The sequence below is a fragment of the Sturnira hondurensis genome, unplaced genomic scaffold, assembly GCF_014824575.4.
Source record: "Sturnira hondurensis isolate 20B ecotype Veracruz unplaced genomic scaffold, ASM1482457v3 Scaffold0024385, whole genome shotgun sequence".
In the NCBI taxonomy this organism is placed as follows: domain Eukaryota; kingdom Metazoa; phylum Chordata; class Mammalia; order Chiroptera; family Phyllostomidae; genus Sturnira; species Sturnira hondurensis.
The window spans coordinates 543,492-550,200 of NW_028097016.1; the positions used below are offsets into that span (position 1 = coordinate 543,492).

The 6,709-nt window shown below is 51.3% G+C and overlaps 1 long non-coding RNA gene across 1 annotated transcript; it reads left to right on the forward strand.

Moving 5' to 3' along the window:
• The first annotated feature begins 49 nt into the window (after nt 1-49).
• LOC118981623 (uncharacterized) lies at nt 50-6,709 on the forward strand. The gene is made up of 4 exons (XR_005065380.1): nt 50-159; nt 849-1,121; nt 5,353-5,444; nt 6,634-6,709. It is a non-coding gene; the product is annotated as an uncharacterized LOC118981623 (long non-coding RNA).

Here is a 6,709-nt window from a genome sequence, read left to right on the forward strand (position 1 = left end):
CACCCTTCACCGGACCGCGGGCGAGGGCGGGGCGCTCTCCAGTTGCCCTCCCTCGGCCCTTGCCGTCAGGCAGCAGGAGCCAATGGGAGAGGAGGAAGAGAGCAGAGCTCTGCCGAACTGGGACTCTACCTTGGAGAGGGCGGGGCTGACAGTGGAGAGGTGAGCTGGAGAGAGGACAATGCAGGGGGTTGGGGCAGTTATAAAGAGGGAGAGAAGGTAACCTGGGACCCGGGATGGAAGGAAAGGTGAAGAGGACTGATATGTCTGGGACCGGGGAGTGGGCACTGCCTTGTGTGGGAGAGAGAGTCGTGGGTAGGAACAGGGGTCGGGGTAGGGAAAGAAACAGGATGGAGGTGGGTTTTGCGGGATAGTGGGATCCCCAGGGATAGGGGAGCCCTCGAGAGTGGAGGGACCTGGCCTTTAGACGTCAGCGCGAGGAGGTGAGAGTTGGATGCTGTGAAATGCCCAGATTTTAGGAAGCTATGAAAAATAAGTTTTTGAAAATAAAGAGCAGGTCTTTCTTAAGCATTTTGCCCTTATCCGTCCCCCTGCGTGGAAAGGAACATTATCGCCAGTTTTTAAAATCTGAAGTCAAGAGCAGAGGATTGTGAGAGACCTTTCTTTTCTCTGCTCCTGTCCCTCTCTAGGGCTTTGGGGTAGGAGCTGTGTCTGGTTTATATCTACTGAGTTCCCAGCACCATGCTCATTCAGGGTGGGGCACAGAGCTGGCATTGCAGGGTTTTGGTATGAGAAGGAGCGAACGTGGAATGGCCTGAGGAGCAAAAGAAAAAAGGCCGCACAGTACAGCTTTTCTTACAGAAAAGCCTCACGTCAACCTTTTGCAGTAGGTACCTCATTGCGCTGGTGAGGACACCAAAGCACTGAGAGACCAGATGTTCTCAAGACCGTATAGCTGGCACAGGATTCTATCTACTCATCACTATGGCATTTTAGGGCAAAGCTGTGAGACTTTGGACAGGTTACTGGACCTCTCTGAGCCCCTGGTTTCTCATCTATTAAAAAGACAATAAAGGTGCTCCTATTTGGCAAGGACTGAGCAGGCAGAAGGCTTCAGAGGATGGAAGAAAGTCCATTCCTGGCAGAGAAAACTATGTTCAAAGGTATTTGGAGTCTGGAAAAAAAACACCTCTGGGGACCTCTGGTCTATTCTGCAGGGGACTGGGAGAGGCTCCCCTGAGGAGTGACAGGCAGGCTCAGGCCAGAAGTAGGGGTTAGTTAGGTTACGAGGGAACCTCAGGGAGTGAACAGTGCTCTGGGCAAAGAGGCCAGTCTAGGCAAAACCCTGGAGGTGAGGGAGAATGTAGCTTTGTTGGAGAACACAGACAAGTTCAGGGGGCAGGAGCTCTCAGGGCAGGGACACCCAAACCAGGAGAAGAGAAGAGTGTGAAGAGGCAGGTGTGGTCAGACAGAAGGGGGTTCAGACTTTATTCTGGGGGCCAAGAACTCTGTTGTGGTCTTGCTTGTGACCCTGATCTCAGCAGGTTATGCTGAGGCCTCAGTCTTGAAGACCTTGAGTCTGTACTCACCAGTTATCAGAGGGGTGTCCTGGGAAGTTTTTAAGCCAGGTACTGATGTGGGAAAGAGCTTTGTAGGGAAACCAGGTAGCATGAAAACAGTTAAAACCCACAAAAGGCAAATGGTGTGCAGCCTGTATGGTTAAGGATTGGAGTCCTCGGTGAGGCCTGGACCCAGAGGCTCTGTCCCTTCCCCTATTTGGAGTGTACCAGCCTTCGAGTATGATTGAAAGCACAAGGAAGAGGCTGAGTGGGAGGCTGAAGTCCAGGCTGGGGGGTGTCTTCTAGCCAAACCCAGGGTTGGGGTGGGCAGGTTGGTCCCAGGAAGCTTGTGCTGCTGGCCTGGGCCTGGGCCTGAGGGCTGGTAGGGTGCTGCTTGCCTTATGTGTTAAGCTTGGTAACTGAGCTAAGAAACCTTGTGACTTCTCCCTGTGTTTAGAATCTTCTGTGGCTTCTAGTTGTCAGCATGGCCAAGTCCCTAGCCTGGTATTCTAGACCCTCCATTATTGCTCTCTGCCAACGCACCAGCCTCGTCTTCCAATCGCTTCTCCCCTCACATCAAACAGCTACATCCACAAGCAGGATGCCATCTCTCCCCTCCACGGAGTTGCTCCTGCTGTTCCCCCTGTCTGGGGGACCGTTTTCCTCTCCTGAGTCAATTCCTACTTCTCTGCTGGACTGAAGGGAAGAGACTCTGGGGCAAATGTCCATCTGTCCTTTTCACTGCTGTACCCTCAGAGCTGGGCATTCAACAATAAATAATTGTTGAATGAATGCCCCATCTCTCAAATCAAGTCATCTCCACTAAGAAGTCTGTTTCCTCCAGGAAATCGACCTTTGGTGTGGAATCTGTCAGATGGAAGTCTCTGTAATTATGACTTTCAGGTCTAGTCAGCCCTGTACCTCTGTGGCAGTGAGCCCCTGTGCACCCCCATCCGGCTGAGTGCTGGCTGGCCCTTATAAGACCTCGGTATCGGGAAATGAATGAGGCTCTCAGAAAGCAGTTCTCTGCTGCCTCTGCTGTGAGAGCCTCCTGAGCAGGTCAGAGGAGCCAGAATTAAAAGGCAGCTTTCAGAGCAGACCCTCCATGACCCCTGAGGTCCAGGAGAAGAGTGCCCAAGGTCGCCAGGAAGTGACCAGCCAATGGCTCTCAGACGCCCACATTACCCTCTGACTACCCTCCCACGGGGAGAAAGTCTCCAGACCTAGGAGAATTAGGCAGTTTTGCAGCCAGAGAGGCTCACAAAGCGTGACAGAGGCATGGTCATGGTGGCTTGTCTGGGAGGGTGATTGAGGTGTCCGAGATGGCTGTGAACCAGGGCCTCTGGGGCTGACAGAAAAGGCTACCCTTGTCGGCCTGGTGCCCCGCCTCCAAGAACCTTCCACCCTCTCTGTGTTCTGGCCAGAGGAGGATGAACAGTGAAGTTCCTGCAGCTTCAGCTCTGCTGCACGGCTTTCTATTCTCACAGCGAATGAACATCCATGTTGTGCCCATATTTGTAATAAAAGTCTGGCACTCTCTTGAATAGAGCCTCTAAATTGTATAAAACTTTACACCCCCTGAGACCAGCTTCCAACAGTCCCTGATGGGCCCCCACCATGTACAGGCACTGTGTGTGGTGGGGCGCATGGCGTCCAGGGGTACCATGGGGCAGCAGGCTGACGTGGCCCACTGTCTGGCAGGGTCTGTAGGCTCAGCTGAACTCTTGGCCCTCACAGTGTAGCCTGCTTTCTGACCTGTCATCCTCTGCCAGCCTAGAATCCCTTCCCCAGCTCCCCTGTCTATGTGCGCCCCATTCAGCATGGGCCTTTTCTCCATCCTTCAAGGCCCGGGACACAGCTTGACCCCTCTGGGGAGCCCACCCAACCAGCTCCCCTGCGGGAAGCACGGTCTTGTGCGGTGGAGCCAGTGATACTGCGGGCTCTTTGTGCCTCTGTTGGGACGTTGTTCCCCTTGGATCTTGGGCTGTTTCTGGGTCAGTTGTCCCATCAGAGTATGAAATTCTAGAGGGCAAGTGATGAAGTCTCATTTCTCTCTATGCCCCAAGCTCACCCTACATTTACCAATAATTTCTGAGCTGGATGGCAGTCCGAACAAACATTGGGCACCCAGGGACGGGACAACCACGGACCCCTAGTCCGAGGGCTCTCCACAGTGGTGTGTGCAGAGAACCCTGTGAACACAGGACACTGCAGGGGGAGGACAGGGTGGGAAGGCGACACTGGAGTTGGTGCCAGACACATATCCTAGCCCAGTCACCTCCCTTCTCTATGCTTCAGCTTCCTCATAACTAGAATGGAGATGAAGCCCTGGCCAGTGCGGCTCAGGTGGTTGGAGTGTCATCCCGTTACCAAAAGATCATGGGTTCAATTCCCAGTCACAGCACATGCCTGGGTTGCAGCTTCAAACCCCAGTCAGAGCATGTGCAGGAGGCAACTGATTGATGTCACTCTCTCATGTCAGTGTTTCTCTCCCATCCCCTCTCTCTTGACTGAGGATAAAATAAACCTTAATAAATAAAGAAATAAAGCGGAGATGGAAGTACTGTACCTGAGAAGGTGGTGCGGATTAAACAAGACTAGTGTTCAGTTACCCAGGCTGGAGGTAGCACCATGCGTGCATGGGTGCATGTGTGCATGTGTGCGTGTGTGTGTATATGTGCGTACCAAAGTCGTTTCCATAGTGCCAAGGCAGAAAGGTCAGGGGAGTCTGTGCCTGGAGAGATGGGTGGAGGTGGCGTGTCACACAGGTCTCTGTCCCTGAGTTTGGCTTGAGTTTGGCTTCTGTGCTGAGGGCAGAGAGGCCCTTGGGAGGGTTTGTGCAGTGGTTACAAGGTCAGGCTTGCTCCTCAGCTCACCTGGTTGCTGGAGAAGAGACTTAGGCAGGGAATCTACCTGAGGCCTGTTTCAAGAGTAACGAGGAGAGATGCCTGTCTAAACCTGGAACATTTAGGGAAAAATGGCAAGCTGCTGATTGTGTCTGTGTGGGGTAATGGAGATAGAGAATTTGAGGCATTTGGGGCTCAAGAGAGGGGCCACAGCTGGGGGCCACAGCCAAGAACAGCCTTTGGGGTGACAGGTTAGGGGCCTCAGGGAGGGAATGGACTTGCAAGGAAGAAGCAAGGAAATCCACAGGGAGAGGGGTGGGCAGTGGATGGAGCCCAGGAGAGAGCGAGAGAAGGGCTGGTCAGAAAAGGGGTGAGGAGAGGAAGCTGTAAGGAGACGCTTTCAAGGGCCGAGAGCCCCCATGGCTGAAGTGTCCAGGGTCCGCAGCTGGGGCTGAGGGTGGTGAGGAGTCATGGAGGCAGGAGCAGGGTGCACCTGGAGCCGGTGTGGTCTGCCCTTCCCAGGGTAGCTGGCAAAGGGCTCGTGCTTGGGTGACAGCTGGGGGAGGAGGCAGAGCCAGAGGCTTGTGGAGCACTTGAAGCCACATGGAGGAGGGAAGGTGACGGTTAAGTGTAGAGGAGAGGCCGGGCACAGACCTGAGGCCAAGGAGAGGCAGCACTTCCACTTTCAGGGGGTGGGGATGGGGCAGGGGAGGAGGACCAGGCCTGGAGACCTCAGGGAAGCAGAGGCAAGACATCTGCTGTCCCGGGGAGGACCAGGTGGTTCAGGGCCTGTGAGGAGAGGCATGAGGTGGGAGCCATGGCTGTGGAAAGTGGAAAAGGAGGAACAAGCCCTTCTAAGGTAGGAGCCGTAAATATGAGGTAGCCCCTTTCCCGTGCTGGAGGAATTGGGGTGGCTTCAGGAAATGCCTATGTCAACTTAACAAAAAAATGATACCTGCCCCCTTTCTCATTCTCCTGGATCCCTGCAGGCTCTGCTCTTGAAAGAATGAGGAGCTTCAGGGTTCTCTGACCCCACATCCTTCCGGCTCCCTTGCCTCCAGTGGGAACAACAGTGATCATGGTAACTCCAAGCTTACTCTTTATCAGCACCTGGCCTTGCCCACAGGAGGGGACGCCCGGTTTAGCCCCCCGTAGTCAACGGCCAGGGTCTGCCACCTGGTGGATTGAACTTCACAGATTTACTTCAGCGTCTGCAGCACAGGGGGAGGGACACACCCAAAGTGGGCGATCAGTACTAAAGAAATGCGAGGGGAACCTCTTCATTTGGCTGCCTCTGCTTCCCCCTGCTGGCTAATACTGGTTGGTGCAGAATTATAGTAACACTGGAGTGGTGGTTTTCAAACTTTTTGTTATTGGAACCCTTTTCAGACCCGAAAATTATTGAAGACGCCGGAGAACCTCTGTTTCTATGGCTTATATTGGTATTTACAGTATTAGAAATTAAAGTGGAGTCATGTTTTGAAAATTAAGTAATTAATTTAGCAATATAAATCTTACTATAAGTTAACATGTTTTTATGGGAAATAAATTTTCCAAAACAAAAAGCTATTGAGAAGAGTGGCATTGTTTTATATGTTTACAAACTCTTTAATGCTTGGCCTGATAAAAGACAGCTGGGTTCTCATATCTGCCTCTGCATCGAATCACATTGTTTTGGTTGAAGTTTACAGAGAAAGCACAGACTTACACTAAAATGTAGTTAGAAAAGGAAAGGGTACTTTAATGGTCTTTTTGAATAATTGTGGCTATTCTTGTCTGATACTAGCCCAACTTGGCAAAATTCTTAAATATTAGTTGTTATTAGAATCTGAAACCATAGCAATAAAACTTTCTTTCTCAGTTACACTAAAATCCATTGGTCCCTTTTGCACTTTGAATGTGTTTTGGACCAGCATGGGTCCAAAATCCCCCCCGATTTTGTAACAGCATGCATTGGACACTTGGGGAAAAAATGGCCCAGCAAGTTATGCAGATCTTTCAAATACTGACAAATTTCAGTATATAACATTAAAAAAATCAAATTCATTAATGTCACTACTAATCTCATCGGAAGCGTTAAATTCAAATATGCTTTGTTTTATTGCCCTTCACTTTACTGCCCTTTGCGGATCTTGTGGGGTTTTTTACGGATTGAAGATAAGACCTTCCACCAGCAAAAAGATTATGACTTGTTGAAAGCTCGGATGATGGTTAATATTTTTTTAGCAATAAAGTGTTTTGAGATTAAGGTGTGTACGTTGTTTTTTTAGACGTAATGCTCTGGCCTACTTCACAGACTACAGCAGGGTGCAGGAAAGCGGAAGGCAAGGCCACTACAGGACACTC